Source organism: Panulirus ornatus, chromosome 55, assembly GCF_036320965.1.
Source record: "Panulirus ornatus isolate Po-2019 chromosome 55, ASM3632096v1, whole genome shotgun sequence".
Taxonomy (NCBI): Eukaryota; Metazoa; Arthropoda; class Malacostraca; order Decapoda; family Palinuridae; genus Panulirus; species Panulirus ornatus.
This window is the reverse complement of record NC_092278.1, coordinates 24793043-24819423: the sequence shown is the minus strand read 5'-3', so window position 1 is coordinate 24819423 and position 26381 is coordinate 24793043. Positions and strand designations below refer to the sequence as shown.

At 47.6% G+C, this 26381-nt stretch overlaps 1 protein-coding gene and 1 long non-coding RNA gene across 7 annotated transcripts in view; one reads left to right on the top strand and one right to left on the bottom strand.

Annotated features, from left to right (window-relative positions):
- Lmpt (four and a half LIM domains protein limpet) overlaps positions 1 to 26381 on the bottom strand; it is a 316740-nt gene that overhangs the window by 110802 nt on the left and 179557 nt on the right. The window lies entirely within an intron of this gene.
- Positions 5200 to 16502, top strand: LOC139765598 (uncharacterized). Its single transcript, XR_011716703.1, has 2 exons — positions 5200 to 6393; positions 13837 to 16502. It is a non-coding gene; the product is annotated as an uncharacterized lncRNA (long non-coding RNA).

Below are 26381 nucleotides of genomic sequence, written 5' to 3'. Positions count from 1 at the left end.
GATACTGTCGTCTGAAGCCAGTGTTCAATGGACTAATGCAGTTGGTTGGCTGGTTGCTTTGTTAGCTGGGCTACAGGCAATCAACTCCTTGGGTCATTAAGGCCCTCAGTAACAACATATAATCAACAACCAAAAAACTATAAAAATAGTTCCAAGATGACATACACTGTGCATGTGGCCCATCTGGTGGTCAGTGCTTCACGAGTACTCATAAGGGAATTAAGTCGGCCACGCCGACAACGTTAATTGTGTGAGCATGGCCGACAAGTCTATGCCATTCGGGCCCCTTGGTCATCAATATGGGAAGCACTGATTGTGGGAAGTGTTTGTACCTTCCACTGCGAAGGTCAAAACTACTATTGGTTTGCGTACCTGGCTTATGACTGAAGATCACATGAGGTCACAAGAGGCCCTTTGGCAAGGCTGTAACAGCGGACCAGTGTAGATCGGACCACGGGACATCAGGTCGCTACCAGAGACACAGCTCCGTGCAGCGACACAGGAAAACATGGCTACACACAGAATACATCTTGTCTGGCTATCATAACTGTTAGCCATCATGTTTGATGTATCTATACACTGTGAGCCAGCCAGGGTTCTCCTACACTTGATCGTCGTATGGAGACATATGAAAACCAAACATTTTGTGTTCTACACACGAGCAAAATATCTTGAGATTTACTTTTCCATATGGATATAAAGTAATAATTTCAGCAGAGGTTTTGGCCGATCATGTCAGAGATTTAAATAATCTCATGAATTTAGAAAAATGTCGAACGGAAATTTAAAATTAACAGACGACAAACGCCCAACAATACAACCCAACTTAAAAATTTCAAGTTACAAATTTCTCGCTAATAAACAGTTCAGTTTTTCATAAATCATAAAATTCAGGAAATTTACAACAGAGAAACTCAAAATTTTCATAAAATTCCATCACAAGTTGTTTTATAAATAATAGAATCTTATTATAATTACAAGGTTATGATACATGAAGGTAAGGCTCAAGGTTATGATGATACATGAAGGTAAGGCTCAAGGTTATGATGATACATGAAGGTAAGGCTCAAGGTTATGATACATGAAGGTAAGGCTCAAGGTTATGATACATGAAGGTAAGGTTCAAGGTTATGATACATGAAGGTAAGGCTCAAGGTTATGATACATGAAGGTAAGGCTCAAGGTTATGATACATGAAGGTAAGGCTCAAGGTTATGATACATGAAGGTAAGGTTCAAGGTTATGATACATGAAGGTAAGGCTCAAGGTTATGATACATGAAGGTAAGGCTCAAGGTTATGATGATACATGAAGGGTAAGGCTCAAGGTTATGATGATACATGAAGGTAAGGCTCAAGGTTATGATACATGAAGGTAAGGCTCAAGGTTATGATACATGAAGGTAAGGCTCAAGGTTATGATACATGAAGGTAAGGCTCAAGGTTATGATACATGAAGGTAAGGCTCAAGGTTATGATGATACATGAAGGTAAGGCTCAAGGTTATGATACATGAAGGTAAGGCTCAAGGTTATGATACATGAAGGTAAGGCTCAAGGTTATGATACATGAAGGTAAGGCTCAAGGTTATGATACATGAAGGTAAGGCTCAAGGTTATGATACATGAAGGTAAGGCTCAAGGTTATGATACATGAAGGTAAGGCTCAAGGTTATGATGATACATGAAGGTAAGGCTCAAGGTTATGATGATACATGAAGGTAAGGTTCAAGGTTATGATACATGAAGGTAAGGCTCAAGGTTATGATGATATATGAAGGTAAGGCTCAAGGTTATGATACATGAAGGTAAGGCTCAAGGTTATGATGATACATGAAGGTAAGGCTCAAGGTTATGATGATACATGAAGGTAAGGTTCAAGGTTATGATACATGAAGGTAAGGCTCAAGGTTATGATGATACATGAAGGTAAGGCTCAAGGTTATGATACATGAAGGTAAGGCTCAAGGTTATGATACATGCAGGTAAGGCTCAAGGTTATCATACATGAAGGTAAGGCTCAAGGTTATGATAATACATGAGGGGTAAGGCTCAAGGTTATGATACATGAAGGTAAGGCTCAAGGTTATGATACATGAAGGTAAGGCTCAAGGTTATGATACATGAAGGTAAGGCTCAAGGTTATGATACATGAAGGTAAGGCTCAAGGTTATGATGATACATGAAGGTAAGGCTCAAGGTTATGATACATGAAGGTAAGGCTCAAGGTTATGATGATACATGAAGGTAAGGCTCAAGGTTATGATACTTGAAGGTAAGGCTCAAAGTTATGATACAGGAAGGTAAGGCTCAAGGTTATGATACATGAAGGTAAGGCTCAAGGTTATGATACATGAAGGTAAGGCTCAAAGTTATGATGATACATGAAGGTAAGGCTCAAGGTTATGATGATACATGAGGGTAAGGCTCAAGGTTATGATACATGAAGATAAGGCTCAAAGTTATGATGATACATGAAGGTAAGGCTCAAGGTTATATGATACATGAAGGTAAGGCTCAAGGTTATGATACATGAAGGTAAGGCTCAAGGCTATGATGATACATGAAGGTAAGGCTCAAGGTTATGATACATGAAGGTAAGGCTCAAAGTTATGATACAGGAAGGTAAGGCTCATGGTTATGATACATGAAGGTAAGGCTCAAGGTTATGATACATGAAGGTAAGGCTCAAGGTTATGATGATACATGAAGGTAAGGCTCAAGGTTATGATGATACATGAAGGTAAGGCTCAAAGTTATGATACATGAAGGTAAGGCTCAAGGTTATGATACATGAAGGTAAGGCTCAAGGTTATGATGATACATGAAGGTAAGGTTCTGGATCTTGTGACAGAAAACGGAGCACAGAGGCAAATGAAGGTACTGACAGAAAGTAACATAGACAAATAACGAATCAAAACTGAAGAAATAGAAGAAAATGGGAATAAAAAGAAGGCTGGAAGATGGGAAGCTGTGACTGGGGGGTTTGGGGGTTATGTAAGGTTAGGGAGGGAGGAGTGTGATGCAAAACATGATGGAACCATCACTATCTATATATAGAACCACAACTCCCGCCAAAACTGACGAGGACTCAGCTCCTCCCGCACACGGGCTGGTAGTGTGGTGGTGGTGGTAGTGACCATATGGAGGATGGTGGTGGTAGTGTGGTGGTGGTGGTCACCATAAGAAGGATGGTGGTGGTAGTGTGGTGGCGGTCACCATATGGAGGATGGTTGTGGTAGGATGTTGGTGGTAGGATGGTGGCGGTAGTGTGGTGGTGGTGGTCACCATATGGAGGATGGTTGTGGTAGGATGGTGGTGGTAGTGTGGTGGTGGTAGGATGGTGGTGGTAGTGTGGTGGTGGTAGTGTGGTGGTGGTAGGATGGTGGTGGTAGTGTGGTGGTGGTAGTGTGGAGGTGGTAGGATGGTGGTGGTAGTGTGGTGGTGGTAGTGTGCTGGTGGTAGGATGGTGGTGGTAGTGTGGTGGTGGTAGGATGGTGGTGGTAGGATGGTGGTGGTAGGTGGTGGTGGTAGGATGGTGGTGGTAGTGTGGTGGTGGTAGGATGGTGGTGGTAGTGTGGTGGTGGTAGGATGGTGGTGGTAGTGTGGTGGTGGTAGTGTGGTGGTGGTAGGATGGTGGTGGTAGTGTGGTGGTGGTAGTGTGGTGGTGGTAGTGTGGTGGTGGTAGGATGGTGGTGGTAGGATGGTGGTGGCGGTCACCATATGGAGGATGGTTGTGGTAGGATGGTGGTGGTAGTGTGGTGGTGGTGGTCACCATATGGAGGATGGTTGTGGTAGGATGGTGGTGGTAGTGTGGTGGTGGTAGGATGGTGGTGGTAGTGTGGTGGTGGTAGTGTGGTGGTGGTAGGATGGTGGTGGTAGTGTGGTGGTGGTAGTGTGGTGGTGGTAGTGTGGTGGTGGTAGGATGGTGGTGGTAGTGTGGTGGTGGTAGTGTGGAGGTGGTAGGATGGTGGTGGTAGTGTGGTGGTGGTAGGATGGTGGTGGTAGGATGGTGGTGGTAGGATGGTGGTGGTAGGATGGTGGTGGTAGTGTGGTGGTGGTAGGATGGTGGTGGTAGTGTGGTGGTGGTAGGATGGTGGTGGTAGTGTGGTGGTGGTAGTGTGGTGGTGGTAGTGTGGTGGTGGTAGTGTGGTGGTGGTAGTGTGGTGGTGTAGGATGGTGGTGGTAGTGTTGGTGTGTGGTGGTAGGATGGTGGTGGTAGGTGGTGGTGGTAGTGTGGTGGTGGTGGAGTGGTGGTGTGGTGGTAGTGTGGTGGTGGTAGGTTGGTGGTGGTAGGATGGTGGTGGTAGGTGGTGGTGGTTAGTGTGGTGGTGTAGGTGGTGGTGGTAGTGTGGTGGTGGTAGTGGTGGTGGTAGGATGGTGGTGGTAGGATGGTGGTGGTAGGTGGTGGTGGTAGTGTGGATGGTGGTAGGATGGTGGTGGTAGTGTGGTGGTGGTAGTGTGGTGGATGGGTGGTAGGATGGTGGTGGTAGGTGGTGGTGGTAGTGTGGGTGGTGGTGGGTGGTAGGTGGTGGTGGTAGTGTGGTGGTGGTAGTGTGGTGGTGGTGGTGGTGGTGGTAGTGTGGTGGTGGTAGTGTGGTGGTGGTAGGATGGTGGTGGTAGTGTGGTGGTGGTAGGATTGGTGGTGGTAGTGTGGTGGTAGTGTGGTGGTGGTAGGATGGTGGTGGTAGGATGGTGGTGGTAGGATGGTGGTGGTAGGATGGTAGTGGTAGGATGGTGGTGGTAGTGTGGTGGTGGTAGTGGTGGTGGTAGTGTGGAGGTGGTAGGATGGTGGTGGTAGTGTGGTGGTGGTAGGATGGTGGTGGTAGTGATGGTGGTGGTAGTGTGGAGGTGGTAGGATGGTGGTGGTAGTGTGGTGGTGGTAGGATGGTGGTGGTAGGATGGTGGTGGTAGGATGGTGGTGGTAGTGTGGTGGTGGTAGGATGGTGGTGGTAGGATGGTGGTGGTAGTGTGGAGGTGGTAGGATGGTGGTGGTAGTGTGGTGGTATAGTGTGGTGGTGGTAGGATGGTGGTGGTAGGATGGTGGTGGTAGGATGGTGGTGGTAGGATGGTGGTGGTAGGATGGTGGTGGTAGTGGTGGTGGTAGGATGGTGGTGGTAGTGTGGTGGTGGTAGTGTGGTGGTGGTAGTGTGGAGGTGGTAGGATGGTGGTGGTAGTGTGGTGGTGGTAGGATGGTGGTGGTAGTGTGGAGGTGGTAGGATGGTGGTGGTAGTGTGGTGGTGGTAGGATGGTGGTGGTAGGAATGGTGGTGGTAGGAATGGTTATATTTCCTGGTGTTGGTAACTGTAAGGCTGGTGGAATAGTGATGATGGTTGTGGTGGTGGTGGCACAGTGACCACATTCTGCTAGTGATGGAGATGATGGAGGGAGGTGATGGAGAGAGTATAGTGAGGGAGGCAGGGATGGTGGTGATGGTGGGTGCTGGTGATGGAGGGAGGTGATGGAGAGAGTATAGTGAGTGAGGGAGAGATGGTGGTAGTGATGGAGAGAGTATAGTGAGGGAGGGAGAGATGGTGGTAGTGATGGAGAGAGTATACTGAGGGAGGCAGGGATGGAGGAGGATGTAACTCGTAGGTTTACAGCTGGTGTGTGTGTGTGTGTGTGTGTGTGTGTGTGTGTGTGTGTGTGTGTGTGTGTGTGTGTGTGTATACATACCATGTGTCAGCAGGTGGAGACACCCGGCCTGCCAACTGGTGAACATAAACCACTATAATGCTGTAGCTGAGGTGGGGCACCACACACACACACACACACACCAACCCCAGAGTCGACACCCCGTGTGTCCCCGTCCCTGACCGACACCCCGTGTGTCCCCGTCCCTGACCGACACCCCGTGTGTCCCCGTCCCTGACCGACACCCCGTGTGTCCCCGTCCATACATGATCACCACACATGCATACAATCATACAGCCGCGCACACACACACACACACACACACACCTCACAGCAGGTACCATCATCTCGCTGACGGTGTCCACAACATGTGACCAACACAGGCACCTCATACAACATGTGACCAACACAGGCGCCTCATACTACGACTGTCTGGCAATACACTACAGCAACCACCTCTCCCTTTCCCCCGAGACGCCCCTCCACCACAGACCACCGGTCGTCACTACGGACCACAGGTCGTCACTACGGACCACAGGTCGTCACCACGGACCACAGGTCGTCACTACGGACCACAGGTCGTCACTACGGACCACAGGTCGTCACCACGGACCACAGGTCGTCACCACGGACCACAGGTCGTCACCACGGACCACCGGTCGTCACTGCATTCGACTCGCTGCAATCATAGCTTCGTATGGACAGGTATAAGAGCATCCCACGTGCACCTACCATTGTGAACTTCATGATCATGTGAACAGGTGAGTCTCCTGGTGGGCCGGCTATGTGGTCTGTATCAATGCAACGCCTCACCACCTAACGTTCACTCAGGTTCCTAATGCATCATCTAACATCATACTGACACAGCAAACATCCCGGTACATCTGCCACCCTGGCCATACAAACATCCCGGTACATCTGCCACCCTGGCCATACAAACATCCCGGTACATCTGCCACCCTGGCCATACAAACATCCCGGTACATCTGCCACCCTGGCCATACAAACATCCCGGTACATCTGCCACCCTGGCCATACAAACATCCCGGTACATCTGCCACCCTGGCCATACAAACATCCCGGTACATCTGCCACCCTGGCCATACCATGACCCAAAATGTAGACATGTCCAGCTTAACCTCATCTTCAGCTCTCATATGACCAGACGACCATGACCTCATGCTTCTGTACCACCTGAGAGAGAGAGAGAGAGAGAGAGAGAGAGAGAGAGAGAGAGAGAGAGAGAGAGAGAGAGAGAGGTGGAGGAGGAGCCGTGGACGTAAGAGCTGTGTCACTATTTCCGGCCCCCGGCTCGTCTCCCTGCTCAGCACACCCACATTATCATGCTAAAATACACCCCCACTCCCCTCCCCCCCGAGGCCGTCTGGCCCAGCTCCACACCCTCACTACAACCATACCCTACCCTACCCTACACCTATACCCTACCCTACACCCACACTACACCTACACCCTACCCTACACCCACACTACACCTATACCCTACCCTGCACCCACACTACACCTATACCCTACCCTAGACCCACACTACACCTACACCCTGCTCTACACCCACACTACACCTATACTCTACCCTACACCCACACTACACCTATACTCTACCCTACACCCACACTACACCTATACTGACTCTACACATCATCATTCAGTAAGACATGAAAGCTGTACCGCACAGTCTCCTTCCATACGTTAATACAATTTAAGCACACTCGAGACGCTTCATATTAAGCTTAAATATGAGCGGGTTCTACAACACAAAGCTTAAGCGCCGAGAGCTATTTGTACATTAAGCTTAAATACGAGAGGATACCCCCTGTAAAAAGCTTAAAGTCTGGAGGGTTCTACAACGACAAACTTAAACACTAGAAGTGTGAACCACAAGCTGAAACACCGACTGGTTCTGCTGTATTAAGCTTAAACACCGGATAGTTCCCACACAAAAACACTTCAGAGTTCTACTGTGTCAAACATTATCAGCTTAAACGTTGTCGGGTTCCACCACATTAAGCTTCCATACCGGACCCTTCAGATACATCAGCATACAATGATAGACTTATGACATCACAGAACTTAAGATCTTTTGATGTTTTAACTGTTCACATACTACACACAGACGAGGTTGTTCATAACGTTTCATATATTCGAAACCTGACATGATTTTCTCCCCCCAGTGTGAAGCCAAGATGGTTTCTACTTAGTATGGTTACAACATGGTGATATTTACTTTCTAGCACATACCCAGAACATGGTATGGTTTCTCTCCAGTAGGTAGCCAGAACATGGCATGGTTTCTCTCCATTACGTAGCCAAAGCACAAAAATGGTCTCGTATGGACACGGGTGGATCACCCACAGTAACATTCTTGGTACCATACAACACACACTGTTCACCTTCTCTCTAATGTGACGAGGTAAACTTCTGGCCTCTCCCTACACCAGTGTAAAGCCGAACATTGTATGATTCATTCTGATCCAATATTTCTCTCCTGTGTGAAGCCTTCATCACTAAGCTTCTCTCCTGTGTGATGTCTTCATCACGAGGCTTCTCTCCTGTGTGATGTCTTCATCACGAGGCTTCTCTCCTGTGTGATGTCTTCATCACTAGGCTTCTCTCCTGTGTGATGTCTTCATCACTAGGCTTCTCTCCTGTGTGATGTCTTCATCACTAGGCTTCTCTCCTGTGTGATGTCTTCATCACTAGGCTTCTCTCCTGTGTGATGTCTTCATCACGAGGTTTCTCTCCTGTGTGATGTCTTCATCACTAGGCTTCTCTCCTGTGTGATGTCTTCATCACGAGGTTTCTCTCCTGTGTGATGTCTTCATCACGAGGCTTCTCTCCTGTGTGATGTCTTCATCACTAGGCTTCTCTCCTGTGTGATGTCTTCATCACTAGGCTTCTCTCCTGTGTGATGTCTTCATCACTAGGCTTCTCTCCTGTGTGATGTCTTCATCACGAGGTTTCTCTCCTGTGTGATGTCTTCATCACTAGGCTTCTCTCCTGTGTGATGTCTTCATCACGAGGTTTCTCTCCTGTGTGATGTCTTCATCACTAGGCTTCTCTCCCGTGTGAAGCCTTCATCACTAAGCTTCTCTCCTGTGTGAAGCCATCAATAGGATTCTCTCCTATGTGAAGTCTTCTTTCCTAGGCTTCTCTACAATGTGAAGCCTTCATCCCGATGTTTCTCACCTGTATGGAGCCTTCATCCATGGGTGACTCTCTCAGGTGAAGGCTTCATCTCTGGGTTTTTCTCCAGTGTGAACCCTTCATTTCTGGGAAGCTGTTATCCCTGGATGCCACTTTTGGATGAAGCCTTCATCTTTGGGTGCCTCTCCCAGGCCAAACCTACCAAGCATCGTCTATCTAGAAATAAACGTCAATTCAAAGGTTTCTTGTCCATGATTCTTGGAATCACAAGGCTTCTCGCTAGTACACTCACAACCCACAACGCATTCAAGTTGCAGGGCTTCTGCCCAGTATAAAGTTACATCATGTGGTTTTCTAGCTGTAAGCCTTCTCACCAATATACAGCCACACCATATATATATGGCCTAGTCTGCCACACCTTGTGGTTTTCCAGCTATAAGGCTTCTCCCCGGTGTACAGCCATACCATAAGGCTTCTCCCCGGTGTACAGCCATACCATAAGGCTTCTCCCCAGTGTACAACCATACCATAAGGCTTCTCCCCGGTGTACAACCATACCATAACAGCTGCGGCCTATCTAAGGCATCAGCAGTGGTCAGTGTGAAGATGACCTTGACAACTGCAGGAGACACCAACTGTCTACTGAGAGACAACCTCGTCCTTGATGCCTCATCCGGGTGAGGGAGGGAGGGAGGGTCATGAGTATGGTCTGTGTTGGGGAAGGCAATGTGTGGTGGTGACTCACCACGAATGAAAGGTGTTGGTGATGGTGGGGATGGATGGTGGTGTTGGTGATGGTGGGGATGGTGGTGGTGTTGGTGATGGTGGGGATGGATGGTGGTGTTGGTGACTACACAACAACAAGGCACCATCAACACTTGCTCTCTAACTTTACAGAACGTGAGATAACTTCAGCAAGTACACACTGTATGGCATTTTCTTGGACCCAGGAAAATCGCTGTAGTACCGTGTCAGACAGACTGAAGACCGACCCTCATGCAAACCAAGTGTTGCCCCACACAACCACACTCGGCCAAGCAACACTGGCGCAACACTCCTGTTCACTATCATACCGTCAGGTTCTCAAAGGTTCCTTTTCTCACAGTCCCTTCACAGTGGTAAACATTTTCTCCAGTCTCTCTCTCTCTCTCTCTCTCCCTCTCTCTCTCTCTCTCTCTCTCTCTCTCTCTCTCTCTCTGTCTGTCTGTCTGTCTGTCTGTCTGTCTGTCTGTCTCTCTCTCTCTCTCTCTCTCTCTCTCTCTCTCTCTCTTCGTACAGGCCAAGTTGTGTAAGGCGTTATTATTCAAGGTCGTTTTTTAAGATTGACCTTTAAGTAGGAGACTTTTTTTCTGCATTTTTTCCCCTTCAAATATGGAAACTTTCTGATATGCCCGTAGCGTAGTATCTTATCCTCTAAATCATTACATACATATTCCACCTTTCCAACGTCATCTTTATTCTTAAATTAAAACAAAAAAAAAAAAAAAATGCAGCCAAGATCCTCTCTCTGCACAAGGCAATGGCTTGACCCCCTCACTAGTGACCTCACCAAGACAAGGAATGGCCAGCAACACGAAACTGACAGGATACACAAGAACCATATCTACAACTCGTAATCAGTTCAGCCATTATATACATTTGTTAATGAGTTTCTTTTTCTCTCTCTCATCAACAAGCTTCTGGGTCAGGCTTTTGAACACACATGTGCAAGTGTGTACGAGACTCCACCCCTGGAGGAGTGTGTCCGGCCAAGAACTGCCTCTCTCTCATCATCATACAGGAGACAGACGTCATGTACCTGTCCTCATCATCATACAGAACCTTTGTAGCCTCACTTAACATCATACAGAACCTCTGTAGCCTCACTTAACATCATAGAGAACCTCTGTAGCCCTACACAGTAAGGCTACAGATCATAATGTAGGATTCTAGGTTCTTTCTGCCGGAGAGAAGACAGGATGGTATATGGCCATGTGTACGTGGCACCTCTGACACTGTTTCCCAGCAGCCCCCTAACCAGGAACCCCCCCCCCCCCACCCACACAACCCAAGCACGAGGACAAGCCACAAATAAATTAATGTTGGCTTTATGGCGGGCCAGGTGGCCAAGTTTTCTGGTTCCCGCCTCGCTGCCGACCTTGTTCACGGACGCTTCTGCTACACCACTTCCCTCTTAACACGACCCCCTGTTGCATGGCCCCTTCTTGCACGACCCCCTGTTGCATGGCCCCTTCTTGCACAGCTCCGCTATACAACCCTTAATATGTTGCACAACTTTCCTTATATATGATGACCCACACCTGCCCGACTCCCCTGATGCACGGCCTCCCTACAACACATCCGTCGTCCGTCTGTCGCAGCTGCCGGACGATTGGTCTGTTTCTCCTCGAATCCATCGCCTGTCTGTGTCTCAGGTCCTTCCCCAACCCTCCCTCCCCTGCACAAGGTCCTCTCATACCACTACGCAGTGGAAGACACCAGACCCTCGTCCACTATACGTTTGTGCTCGTATGACCTGGACCCACACCTTACCATGGAGTAACTTCCCGTGATGAAAGTGTGCCACCACGTGAGCGGTGGACCTTCCTGGGAAAGGTCTCCTCCCACACTCCGAATGAAGGTCGTCCAGACCGATTATCCTGCACTCCTTGTGTCGTGAGGTGAGGACATCACAGAGCGTCCCTCCATGTTGGCATCACAACAACAGCAGACATCTTGTGTATGTCACGTTGACACAGACCAGACTCACCATCAGCGTCTCCTTACGGTTTCCCTTCCCTCTCAACCACACACCCCACCAGCCTCTGCCTCAGCGTTACGTGCCCACAATCAGAGCTTACCATATTGCAGCTCAATCTCCCGCGTTCTATGAACGTCTTCAAAACCAACACAACGTATGCTCATGATATATTCCCAAGCCCTACAAACACGAATGATCACCTAAACACTGTATACAGGAGACTGCGGTCGCTCAAACCTCAAACACCGTACAACAGAGACTCTTTCCTTCACAGACCAGAGCAAAGTTCACAGAGAACCTGGGCTAACGAAGGAGGTGGAACATTGGCGGTAGATGGATGAAGATATCTGAGTTCTGGTCGGAGTCAAAGACCACAGGTTCGTCCACCGGAAGAGAAAAGAGTAATGGCTTTTTTAAGTCAGTGTGATGTCAATAGTGAGTTCTTCTTCGAAAGTAGGAAGCACAGAGCCACGAGAGGCCCTCACATGAGACTGTGTATGTGGTCATCATAATGTGGTCAACATAATGTGGTCAACATAATGTATTCTGCCAGTACTGGTGATGGAGGGAGTCAACAACTGACGCATGTGGACATCATACAAGAATCTAAACATTTGTACAAGTAAGTCATGACACGTAAGTAAGTATACGGTTCCTCCAGACATACATGACTGGTATTGCATCATCATGACGCCCGCACATCTATAATGACCGACTCAAAGAAAATGTTAAGCTGGACAGAACAAAACATCACATTTGATCCATTACACCAAACCATCTTAAGATCTTACGTCGGCGGGAAGATTTTCATAATGATTCAGATTTCGTATAAACATCCTTTACTCTGACGGAAAATAAATGACATCTAATTGAATCAATAAAATAAATGACATCTAATTGAATCAATATTTACAGTGACAGAATTAAAGGACCTCATTTGATTTTATGTAAGAGCGGCGCTGACTGGTTCCTGGTACGATCACTCTGGGCGTTGATTGGCTGTTGGCATAAACGCTCTCGACGTTGATTTGTTGACAGCGATATAGCTTTGGGCGTTAGTCACCGGTTTGGCATATTCTTACTTGGCGCAGCTAAGTGGCTACTGACATACAAGTTCTTGGCGCTAAGTGGCTGTTGGCACAACCATTCTTGGCGATGACTGGTTGTTTGCGTTTCCGTCCTCATTACAGATTATCTCACAGCAAACAAACTCGGACTTGCCAGGTCTTACATGGAAGGAAGAGGCACCTAGTGCACCTTGTACCCACAGATCACGTTACAGTATGATTCACTGTAACGGTCCTACCTTCCAACTGTATGTAACTCTTGTGAACTACGGTCAATTATATTACATTATTTCTTTCATTTATTCAGTAATTACTGTTCGGTAATCATAATTACCCTCAGTCATCAGTAATCATGGATTACGTCGTCTCATTTGACGGTGTACTCGTGTTCCTGACTCCACAACACTCACTGTAACACCACCATACAACACAAACACACTGTAACACACTGCAACACTTACTGTAACACCACCATACAACACAAACACACTGTAACACACTACAACACTTACTGTAACACCACCATACACCACACACACACTGTAACACACTACAACACTTACTGTAACACCACCATACAACACACACACTGTAACACACTATAACACTCACTGTAACACCACCATACACCACACACACTGTAACACACTATAACACTTACTGTAACACCACCATGATTTCTGACAATGAGAACAGGCTATATGATAAGTTATTACCGAGTACTGCCTGGTCTAGGAAGCAGAGACCCAGGTAATAACTGTATAAGAGAGAGAGAGAGAACCACATCCTGGCACATGAAGTAACGTTAGTGTAAACTCTGACTGAGCAGTTATCAATAACGAGGTGGAGTGGTGTGTAGTAGTGTGTCGGGTAGTTAGGTGGAGCTACAGGCCACTCAGGTCAGCAGTGTACGAGAGCAGCGCCCCACCCAAGGCTGGACCACTCCCCTCGACAACTGGGGTACCAACTTATAATTTATGACCCTTGCACGTCTGATTATGAGTCACACTCTCTGAGGGACAGACTTAACTACTGGTGTCTCGTGTGGTTCCCACGAGAAATCAGGCGTTCCGATCATTCCAAATATGTTCATTGTGCTCTGGAATCATCGAACCATTACGGGGAATGGTTAAGCTGGGGGGGGGGGGGGGGGGGGGGGGGAATCAGAAACAAAGTGGGACGAAACTGAGTTTCAGAATCATTCATCTTTGTTAGGTATTATGTTCCCAACACAGACAAAATGGTGTTGACGTGAGAGGCGTGGAGTCCTGTACAGCTCCGTCGTCACGACACAAGTTGTCAACTGCCTCACTGCACCACGACTGATCCTCCAACAAAACTGGCGGAAGAAAGAAGGAGGCAGCGCAGGACCCTGGCGAACACCACCACTGACAACCACAGGAGAAGCTACTCCATCAACGGTTGTAGAGACGAACTGACCAGAGAGACGGCTGTTGAGGACGAGGTCAGAGTGACCAGAGAGACGGCTGTTGAGGACGAGGTCAGAATGACAGACAGCTGTTGAGGACGAGGTCAGAGTGTGGAGGAACAGATGAGAGAAATACAAGACTGGGAGAGCCTGGAAGGGTCGGCCTCGTGCGTGACGGGTGGCACCAGTGTTCAGGTGAAGGTACCACAGTTGCCAGCACCGGCGCAAACAATGACGCCCTCCCTCAGGAGGCGGGGACGTCCCCAGCGCCCTCCCTCAGGAGGTGGGGACGTCCCCAGCGCCCTCCCTCAGGAGGCGGGGACGTCCCCAGCGCCCTCCCTCAGGAGGTGGGGACGTCCCCAGCGCCCTCCCCGTCTCCAGTGGGAGGAGCGGTTCTTGGGCGAGTCTGAGGCAAACTGGGAGGTGAAGGAATACTGGGAAGTAGGAAACGGAATTGGAGAAAGAAAACAGATATAAAATAGTCTTTATTATTATAATTATTATTATTATTATTATTATTATTATTATCATTATTATTATTATTATTATTATTATGATGATGAGGAGGAGGTACAATGATACCCAGGTCCTCGCCCTCCATCACCTAATGATGACGTCCAAGATGGGAACCTGAGGTGCAGGTGACGTGCAACACACAAGATGGTGCTGCCATCAGGAGAGGGACCAGACAGATGGTGTTAATACAGGAGGAGAGGGACCAGACAGATGGTGCTAATACAGGAGGAGAGGGACTAGACAGATGGTGGTAATACAGGAGGAGAGGGACCAGACAGATGGTGGTAATACAGGAGAGGGACCAGACAGATGGTGTTAATACAGGAGAGGGACCAGACAGATGGTGTTAATACAGGAGAGGGACCAGACAGATGGTGTTAATACAGGAGAGGGACCAGACAGATGGTGTTAATACAGGAGAGGAACCAGACAGATGGTGTTAATACAGGAGAGGGACCAGACAGATGGTGTTAATACAGGAGAGGAACCAGACAGATGGTGTTAATACAGGAGAGGGACCAGACAGATGATGGTAATACAGGAGAGGGACCAGACAGATGGTGTTAATACAGCGGAGTGACGCCAGATACTGAAGACTGGTCCACCGTCAGGTGTGTCATGTGAGGGCCCGTTGTGGTTACAGCCACAACTTCCCTTCCTTTCCCATAACTTTATAACCAAACCTACAACACAAGCCACGTACACAACCACAGTGACTGCCAGCGTCATGTCGTCCACACTGTAACATTTCCTACACACGGTGACACTCGACACTGTATTACCCATCACAGAGACGAACACCTCTGTGTTCACCTTACTGACAACATATAGCTCCTCTCCCTCCACCTCCTCCTCCACCTCCACACATTCTCCACTCGACCTGTGTGTGACCCTCAACCATCCGGAGCCAAGAACCTGTACGAGACTTGTTAATTCCATAATGGCAACACGTGACACCTGAACACCTACAACAGAACTGAGGTAACTTGTAGTTGTCGGTGTGGCAGGTGTCCTGTCTGTCTGTCTGTCTGTCTATGGCTACCACGATCACGTGTACGCTGGACCTGTATATACCATGTTCAAAGTTGCACCTGTGTACATGTAAAAGCTGGACCTGCACAGAAACCGTGTAAGTCATACCTCTGTAAAAGTACATGTATCAAACATATTACCGCCTGTCTCATACATGTTACTACATGTCTCATACATGTTGCTACCTGTCTCATACATGTCTGTTACCTGTTTGAGGCCGGATGTCCCAGACAAATGTTTCTGTGGCGTGTGGCAACTGGGTCATAATACAGTAGTACATGATTAAGAGTCTGTCATGCTTGAAGCTACTGACTGGGAGAAACATGTATGTCTTCATCATAATGTAGTAACATGTGACAAGTTATACCTCGATCATTCATATATAATTGTACACCATGTTGGTCACCTGGCACATATTTCCATTCTGTATTGAGGAGAACAAATGTTGTTTGTTGCTGTAATGAACCCATGTCCTCTTGTGTGCTATAGCCACATGTTGTGTGTACTTGTACCTCACAACATGTGTTCAGATGGTCATATATAAACAACAGGTTTTCTGTACCTAATGAGGGAGACAACATATGTTAACTGTATCTATAAAAAAAAAAGGTGAACATCTGCTTTCTGAGTTGTACCATGTGAACATTTCAAGACATGCAGAAAATGAAAGTAAAACCCACTGAACATTGTAACTACAGTGGATCAGCTGTACCAGGCGTATGTTACAAGTACAGGGGTATACAGAGGCCATCGCTGCCACCTGTGTGTGACAAATGCATAAGAAAGGTATTAAGTGCATGAAGAAATGTACATGACCCCTTGTATATAACATGCACCTACTGCATGACCCTATGTGTAGGCCCATCTGGTTCATGACCCTTGTATATATATACACATGACAACTGCATCTGTACAACATCTGAAGTATTTACCTTATTGTCAACACCTCGAGATAGGCACTTCAGGGGGAGGATATTATATGTTCTCACCTCTGTCAAACTACATATTGTCAATATATACATGTGTGCGTGTGTGTGTGTATGGATGGATGGAGAGGTTGGCTATGTGTGCTAAACATACTGCAAGACTGTGCTAACAACTACATCCTAACGACCAATTGAGTCACCATCATCTCTTCTCGGAAAAAACAAGAAACAAAGATATTTTGTTTCAAATGATTCAGAAACAGAAACGTAAAAACCTGACATGAAATACAAAAGCAAATAAAAATCAAAAAGGAAAATTATTATTGTTACAAAATAAGAGTAATGTTCATCTAAAATCCCTACATTTTAATATATCTTTAGATTAAAAAGTACAAAAAAAAAAATGGAAATGGTAAATACTGAAAACTAAAAATGCACTTAAAGAACGCCAATTTACCGTAAAGAATCTGTACATTGAATTATCTGACATAAAAACATAAAACAAACTCCGAGGAGGCTCATATTCATGTGAGAATGTTAGAATAAAAACAATTCAAACATAAAATATCATAAAAGGAAAAATCTTTCAAATTATTCAAATAAAAATCTAACAAAAAAAATTTTATCCAATAAATTTAGAAATAAATAAACTTTAAGGATTGGAAGAATGTTAATGGATCTACATCACAAGATAATGCTTGGATCAAGTTAATATTTGTCTTAAATAAGTGGAGGGAAGGAAGTCCAGGAACTTACTGGGACAAACTGTAACCAAGTGCCTCCTGTATGTACCATGTCTGTATATTGTTCAGCCTCTATACTAGGTACTATGGTAGATACTACGGTAGATACTATGGGAGATACTATGGGAGATACTACGGGAGATACTACGGTAGATACTACGGGAGATACTACGGTAGATACTATGGGAGATACTACGGTAGATACTACGGTAGATACTACGGTAGATACTACGGGAGATACTACGGTAGATACTATGGGAGATACTACGGTAGATACTACGGTAGATACTACGGTAGATACTACGGTAGATACTACGGTAGATACTACGGTAGATACTATGGTAGATACTACGGTAGATACTACGGGAGATACTACGGTAGATACTATGGTAGATACTATGGTAGACACTATGGTAGACACTATGGTAGATACTATGGGAGATACTACGGTAGATACTATGGTAGATACTATGGTAGATACTATGGTAATTACTATAGTAGATACTATGGTTTTTCTAAGGCACAGCGACAGGTGTAGAGCAAGTACTGGAGTGTAGTGTGGTGCATCTAGGATGATGGAATATAACATATAAAGAAGAACTTTGTCAAAAGTAACTGAAGTAGTCGAGTGACTGTAAAGTAATCTGATGTTTGTAGTATATGAAAAAGTGACTTGTAGTAGAACTTAAACCATTCACAACTTAGTAGTTACTTTACTGGGCCTGGTGATGGCCTGACTTAGTTATGATCAGTCTAGCATAACTTATCAGACGACAGTACATCTAGAATAGTAATCTAGAGAGATACGTGCCTAGAAAATATGTATAGATCAGAGTGTTTATAGTATTTGATCCAAGTCTAGTATGTGGAGTGAGTAATGCGAAGATCTTGAAGAACTAGAATGATATAGAACATCTTGGGGGTACTGACTGTATGGTCAAGCTAGAGTTCTGATCCACACACACAAGTCTACATCAGTGTGGTGTGTTCACGTGTCAACATCACGTTACTCTCGCTGCTCACATAACTGAACACCAACACACACACACACACACACCATGAGCAGACAAACATTATAGCATCAGACTCCATCATGTGGAAACTAACAGCTAGATCCTCCTAGAAACTTGAACAAAAGTTTATATCTCGGAGTAACTCTTTAAGAATCTAGAAATAAGACTTTGGGAAACTGCATATGATTATATGCTACAGTCTAGAGCAAAATCTCTAGTTCCCTGAATATCTAGATATCATCCCGCCACAGTCTAGACCAAGTCGTATAATAATGAAAGTATCAACCAGTACTCGACTAATGTTTCTAGAGAACCGATACAGAAGACCTATATTCATGAGGCACTACTGCACCTAGACATGACTCTAGAAGTGACGTATCTACCAGAAGGTTCGACCTCAAACACTTGAGAAGTTACAATGATGGCACGAGCCACCATCTTCCTGCAGGACGAACGTATTCACTCAAGACAAACCCAACAATGATTCTTCATCAATACAAAACACGAGAATATCTCTATCGTCTCGATATGCTGAGGAGCTACACTAACTACTAGATCTACTGTGGGGGAGCTAGAGAGACTTGGGGAGGTAACTAGTACAGTAACCCTGGCTAGAAACTAGAACATGGGGAAGGGGAGGAGTGCTCCCTCAGGCCTACGAGATACCGTGTGGAGAACTAGTGTAATACTGTGTGGAGAACTGGTGTATGAGTACAGTGTACAGACATGATGATGATGATGATGATGATGATGATGATGACAGTGTACAACCTAGGAGAGGACGGGAGAGGTAGAAGGTGACCCACATCTGACACCCAGGTCAAGCCCTGACACCTACAACACCCAGGTCAAGCCCTGACACCTACAACACCCAGGTGAAGCCCTGACACCTACAAGAACAACTAAACCCTTCGACTCCCCTGGCTAAGGTGAGGGTGTACGATCGTGGAGGCTGACACCAGCCACACAGGACGAGGTAGGATGAGGCAGCAGCGCTCCAGCAGACCGGGTACCACACGAACACATGCCACACCATCATGACTACAGTAACAGACCGTGTTGTAGAATGGGACGCCATGCAAACCTGGGAGGAGGGAGGGTCCAACAGATGTTGAATCTTGGGATAATAACATCTGCAGGATGCAGGTATCTAGTGTACGGGTCAGCAGCGTCTTGTATCTAGATCATCTAGTGTACGGGTCAGCACTGTCTTGTATCTAGATCATCTAGAACCAACATCAGGTGGGAGGAAACTCTAGCCACTCAAATCCTGGTGTAAGTCTTAGAATCACACCATTTCTAGATGCGCCACCAGGTCGTGACATCCTAGATGAGATCCTACATCCTAACATGTGAGGCGAGTCCTGCCCAGCCCTACAGTACTCCTGCCAGCGGAGCCGCCCTCAGGTTTTCTTGGAGTCACTGGCCACATTTAGAGGGTAAGTGAGGCTCAGTGTTGTGTAGCTAACTTTCTGCTTTAGTGAAAGATTCTACAAATGTTATCAAACGTCAACTACAATATATGATGTAAGCGAAAATGTCGTCTAGACTCTAGAGCCAACCTAGGGTCTGGAGAATGACCAAGTCACTAGAGAGACACCTAGAACAACCTTGAGAGCCATGAGTCAACTAGTAAGCCTCTAGATGAGCCTAGGAGACGGGCTGAGGACCCTGCTGATCAGGTGATCTAGAAACCTGCGGCCCACAAGCTGCGGCCGAGATCAATCAAACTTCTAGATCAGTTACTAGGATCTAGAGGAAACACTAGGAGCCATCTGAACCGATTCCGCCTTTGTAGATTAATATAATGACGTGTGAACGAAGCGGGTCCAGCCTGGTACGATGATGATGGCGCATGTCAGAGAGGCAATCCCAGGTGGCCGACGGGATACACATAGCCCTAGATAGGGCCAGTCCCGTATAGGGTGGTCTACCCTAGGTAAACCTGTAGCCTAGAGCAACCTCATGTAGACCGTCCTACGATCTAGAATACATTTAGAGCCAAATATAACATACATATCGTCACAGTGATAACGCGCGCCATAGATTAATGTCTAGAATGGAAATGATGTCCTAGAACCTCAGACGGTCCTAGAACTCTAGACTCTAGCTAGCCACTAGGAAGGTCAGGAGATAAGATCAACACATGTGGCTCTCATGATCATCATGACCCACACGTGGAGGACGAGAGTAGCTCTCCTGCACCCACGGTCAGGGAAGGGAAGGAGGCTTCACATCAACAACCCGTCACACAGCTTAACCTGTGACTCCTGCCTGGGTCGTGTCAATGCTACATGATGTGAACCAGAAAAGCATATCGAGAGCAAACTCAGGTGTGACATAGCTGGACACAGACTGAGAAGAAAGTACCACTTTATTGCCCCTGGGAGCACAGACTGATCTGTACAGTCTGATGTCCCACACAGAGCGGCAAGAAAGTGATGCTTCCTGACCAAACGATGGAGGAACTCTAGCATCAAGCGACGTGACTCCACCTCCTACACCATCCCAGCAGCTGGAGGATGTGCTACGTGGCTCCACCTCCTACACCATCCTAGCAGCTGGAGGAGGTCCTACGTGGCTCCATCTCCTACACCATCCTAGCAGCTGGAGGAGGTCCTACGTGGCTCCATCTCCTACACCATCCTAGCAGCTGGAGGAGGTCCTACGTGGCTCCACCTCCTACACCATCCTAGCAGCTGGAGGAGGTCCTACGGTGTGGGACTGTGTCTGGAGGCAAGCGACAACAAGATCCTTGCTGGTCACCACAGGTTATACAGCAGGCGAGGTGACATGGCTCACACTCACGTCTGAACTCCCCTATTCTAGAGGATGGGGTCCTACCTAGATCCTAGATGTTCTAGATCTAAGAGTCTGCCTACAAGGGGAGGGGAGGGGGAGGGGGGGTCATCTTAGTGGAATGTACTCTATGATCTTCACGGCTGCGAAGGATCATGAAGGATGTTATGGTCTAGAGCCTGTCCTAGAGGTAGTAGCTAACGTCCTAGAGGTAGTAGCTAAGGTCCTAGAGCACTGGCTAGATGGAAGAGGTGGGAGGTGATAGCCGGGGTGGGCTGGGTTGGGTGGAGAGTGTGTTGGTGGAGAACGTGCAGTATCCTGCCTCCCGTCCGTGCCATACCCGAGGTTCTCCTTGTTCTCGTTGGTCTCGACCATGTGGGTGACCAGGGGCCCCTCCATGCCGTCCGAGGTCTCTACGGTCTCCGTAGTGATGATCCTCTTCGTGGTCTTCTTGCCACCCTTCTTCACCTTGGTAGTTGTGATCACCTCAGCCATTTTGTCGGGTTTCTGGCCACACTAACTGAACGACACTAGTAAGAGAAGACCACGAGGCACGCACGCGATGGCACTGCGTCGGAGAGGCACTGATGGCTACCGTAGCACTGCGGGCAGCGGAGGGCTCGGCGGCAGTGGGCGCTCTGTGACCCGCCTTCGGAAAGCCACTAAGCGGCGCGCCACCTCTCGTATGGGAGGGAGGGCGGGCGCGGGTGGCGGGCGTGGGGTGGCGGGCGTGGGGTGGCGGAAGTACAGGGGGAGGCAGGAGGGGGGACCTTGCCCACTGGGAGCGCCTGCCAACCACCCAGATACCCCGCCACACACACACACACACACACACACACACACACTATTCCCTCCTGTAACACATCTGTCATCCATGGCCAGGTGAAGTCGGCCTCTGGGTTCCCTCCTGGTCAGGCCATCCATGGCGGCCACAACATGGACCAGTACCCCCAAGAGCCCGCCTTCCATTTTTTTTCTCCAGGAGAGATGTTCAGTTGGCAACCCCGCACGGCCCAGGCCTGTGATTGGCCCAGGCGGATCTACAGGAGAGGCGGTCATTGGTCCCATCCCAGCCAACCTTCCGATCTTCTATTTCTCCAAAAGGTTCTATTTTAGAAAGTGGAGCGGCAACCGCATCTACCACGGCCCGCCCCGGCCCTCACTGTGGCTTCCAACACCGCTAGGGTACGGCCCGGGCCATGGCTGGACCACAGCTCACATGGTGGTCAATCCCTGGACACTGGCCCACTGAACCCGTCTCATCCTGGACCACGGTCTAGTCTCGACCACCGCCAGTAGTGGACCACGTACTAACGGACAACGGTTTAGTCTGGACCACCGCCAGTAGTGGACCATTCGTTACCGGACTTCAGTCTGGCTTGGACCACAGACTACAACACACAACCATACAACTCCTGGACCGCCAAGTGTCTGGGATCACAAAATAGACTTGGACCATAGTCTTATCTGGACCAGCGTCTATGGTCTGGTCAGCACCACTGTCTAGGGTCTGTCATGATGCCCTGGACCACTGTCATGACCTCCAGATTAATGAGACACAAATATTCTTAATTACTTTACGTAAATCATTTTCTACATCACTTGATATCTTCACGGTTCTGCAGCATGTCCTCCTCCTCCTACTGTACAACTCGACGTAGTAATCTACTCGTTGTAACAAACCTCTTCCAATTATCGTGAATAATTTTCTTCTTTTTTCCGACAATATTTTGATGTCTCACTAAATATTCAGCAGACGTTCCTGACCCACGCGATGGAGGCAGCACCACACAGCACCATGCTAACATGATGGAGGCAGCACCATGCTAACATGATGGAGGCAGCACCACACAGCGCCATCCTAACATGATGGAGGCAGCACCACACAGCACCATCCTAACATGATGGAGGCAGCACCACACAGCACCATCCTAACATGATGGAGGCAGCACCACACAGCACCATCCTAACATGATGGAGGCAGCACCACACAGCGCCATCCTAACATGATGGAGGCAGCACCACACAGCGCCATCCTAACATGATGGAGGCAGCACCACACAGCGCCATGCTAACATGATGGAGGCAGCACCACACAGCGCCATGCTAACATGATGGAGGCAGCACCACACAGCGCCATGCTAACATGATGGAGGCAGCACCACACAGCGCCATCCTAATATGATGGAGGCAGCACCACACAGCACCATCCTAACATGATGGAGGCAGCACCACACAGCGCCATCCTAACATGATGGAGGCAGCACCACACAGCGCCATGCTAACATGATGGAGGCAGCACCACACAGCACCATCCTAACATGATGGAGGCAGCACCACACAGCGCCATCCTAACATGATGGAGGCAGCACCACACAGCGCCATCCTAACATGATGGAGGCAGCACCACACAGCGCCATCCTAACATGATGGAGGCAGCACCACACAGCACCATCCTAACATGATGGAGGCAGCACCACACAGCACCATGCTAACATGATGGAGGCAGCACCACACAGCACCATGCTAACATGATGGAGGCAGCACCACACAGCACCATCCTAACATGATGGAGGCAGCACCACACAACACCATCCTAACATGATGGAGGCAGCACCACACAGCACCATCCTAACATGATGGAGGCAGCACCACACAGCACCATCCTAACATGATGGAGGCAGCACCACACAGCGCCATGCTAACATGATGGAGGCAGCACCACACAGCGCCATCCTAACATGATGGAGGCAGCACCACACAGCACCATCCTAACATGATGGAGGCAGCACCACACAGCACCATCCTAACATGATGGAGGCAGCACCACACAGCACCATCCTAACATGATGGAGGCAGCACCACACAGCACCATCCTAACATGATGGAGGCAGCACCACACAGCACCATCCTAACATGATGGAGGCAGCACCACACAGCACTATCCTAACATGATGGAGGCAGCACCACACAGCACCATCCTAACATGATGGAGGCAGCACCACACAGCGCCATGCTAACATGATGGAGGCAGCACCACACAGCACCATGCTAACGTGATGGAGGCAGGACCACACAGCGCCATCCTAACATGAGGGAGGCAGCACCACACAGCACCATGCTAACATGAGGGAGGCAGCACCAAACAGCACCATCCTAACATGATGGAGGCAGCACCACACAGCACCATCCTAACATGAGGGAGGCAGCACCACACAGCACCATGCTAACATGAGGGAGGCAGCACCACACAGCGCCATGCTAACATGATGGAGGCAGCACCACACAGCACCATCCTAACATGATGGAGGCAGCACCACACAGCACCATGCTAACATGATGGAGGAAGCACCACACAGCCACATCCTCTCATCAACAAACACAAAATATTTTACATCAATACAAGATGAACATTTCACGTCAATACCAGGAAAATATTTTTTTATGGTAAATACCAGAAAAATATAATCAGTTCAAATGCAGAAAAATGACTTTAGGTCAGTTTGTGTACACCACAGCAGACCTTTACGACCCACACCTTGTGTTACATCAGCGAAGACCACAGCTGATAACCCGCTGTAGGGCTCAACCAAGTTTCTGTACCAGGTTTATGTACCAGGTTTATGGACCAGGTTTATGTACCAGGTTTAAGGACCAGGTTTATGGACCAGGTTTATGTGAACAAAACACAAGTATAAAACGTTCATGAAAACAAACCTTTTAGAAATCCGACGATCGCAATATAATAAAAAATCTAATAATTACCACAATATACACGTGAAGATACGGGTAACATATTACTCCATGATATACATGTGATGAAGATACGGGTAACATATTACTCCATGATATACATGTGATGAAGATACGGGTAACATATTACTCCATGATATACATGTGATGAAGATACGGGTAACATATTACTCCATGATATACATGTGATGAAGATACGGGTAACACATTACTCCATGATATACATGTGATGAAGATACGGGTAACATATTACTCCATGATATACATGTGATGAAGATACGGGTAACACATTACTCCATGATATAAGGCAGTAGATTCTGATCATCACGGATCAATCATACCTAATGATTACCCAGGAGGGCAGCTGGTCTGTATGAACAATACCTGCCCAAATATTGACATAAACAACACGGGAAAAAGAAGAAAATATAGAAATAAGATAAACTTATTGAGGCAAACAACTTCCTGGCAAACAACAGTAGACGGAGGTAAACACTGTACACAACATTATCTTTCCTTCCAATATCTACAAGTGCAAGAAGAGAGATGGCTTGTGTTGAGCACATGTTCTGTATCATGGTCAACACACACCCGCATTACTCACACATGCAACACACTAACCTAACCTAACCTGACCTAACCTAACCTGACCTAACCTAACCTGACCTAACCTAACCTAACCTAACCTGACCTAACCTAACCTAACGTGAACCACCTCATTATGCTAGCAGATTACTGACATGTGTAACAACCATTACGTCACTGTAAACATCGATACATCAATAGATGTGGACAAGATGTAAACACAACCTTGTAAAATTGCAACCATGAAACACCTGTTACGTCACTGTCAACACACACGAGTGTAACATCAGCTGAGTCACTGTGAACACATAGTTATATAACACATGTATAGTAGGTGAACATGTGACAATATAATACATCTGTAGGGCCACTTTAAATATAGAGAAACCCACACAGTAACACACCTGGTGGTGGTGGTTGTGGTTGTGGTTGTTGTGGTTGTGTGTAGTTGTGGTAGTGGTGATGGTTGTTGTTGTTGTTGTTGTTGTTGTTGTTGTTGTTGTTGTGGTGGTGGTGGTGTAACCTGGTCAGCTGGTAAGCACTTACCTCCTCCATCTCCTCCTCGGCCTGGATGGTTGCCGTCTCCACCGGCTCCAGCTCCACCTCAGCCATGGTCAGCCACTTAAGTCCACTACACACTTACACTTACGGTGGAGGGGGGGAGGGGAGGGGGAGGGGAGGGGGTTTCTGAAGTGTTTCAGTAGGAGGAGGTCAATATGGTCGGGTACCTGGATTAACGAGGAGGATTGTTAAATCCCTCGTTAAACCCATAGTTAAACGCTTGAGTTGTTATACAGCCGAGGTGGTGGATGTGTGGCACATGATCAGGGTGGTGGTGGATCAGCTCACATGATCAGTGTGGTGGTGGATCAGGTCACATGATCAGTGTGGTGGAGGTGGTGGTGGATCAGGTCACATCCCGCGCATGATCCTCACCTCAGGGTTGGGATCCACCTGACCCTGGCTGGCTAACGCATGAGAGAG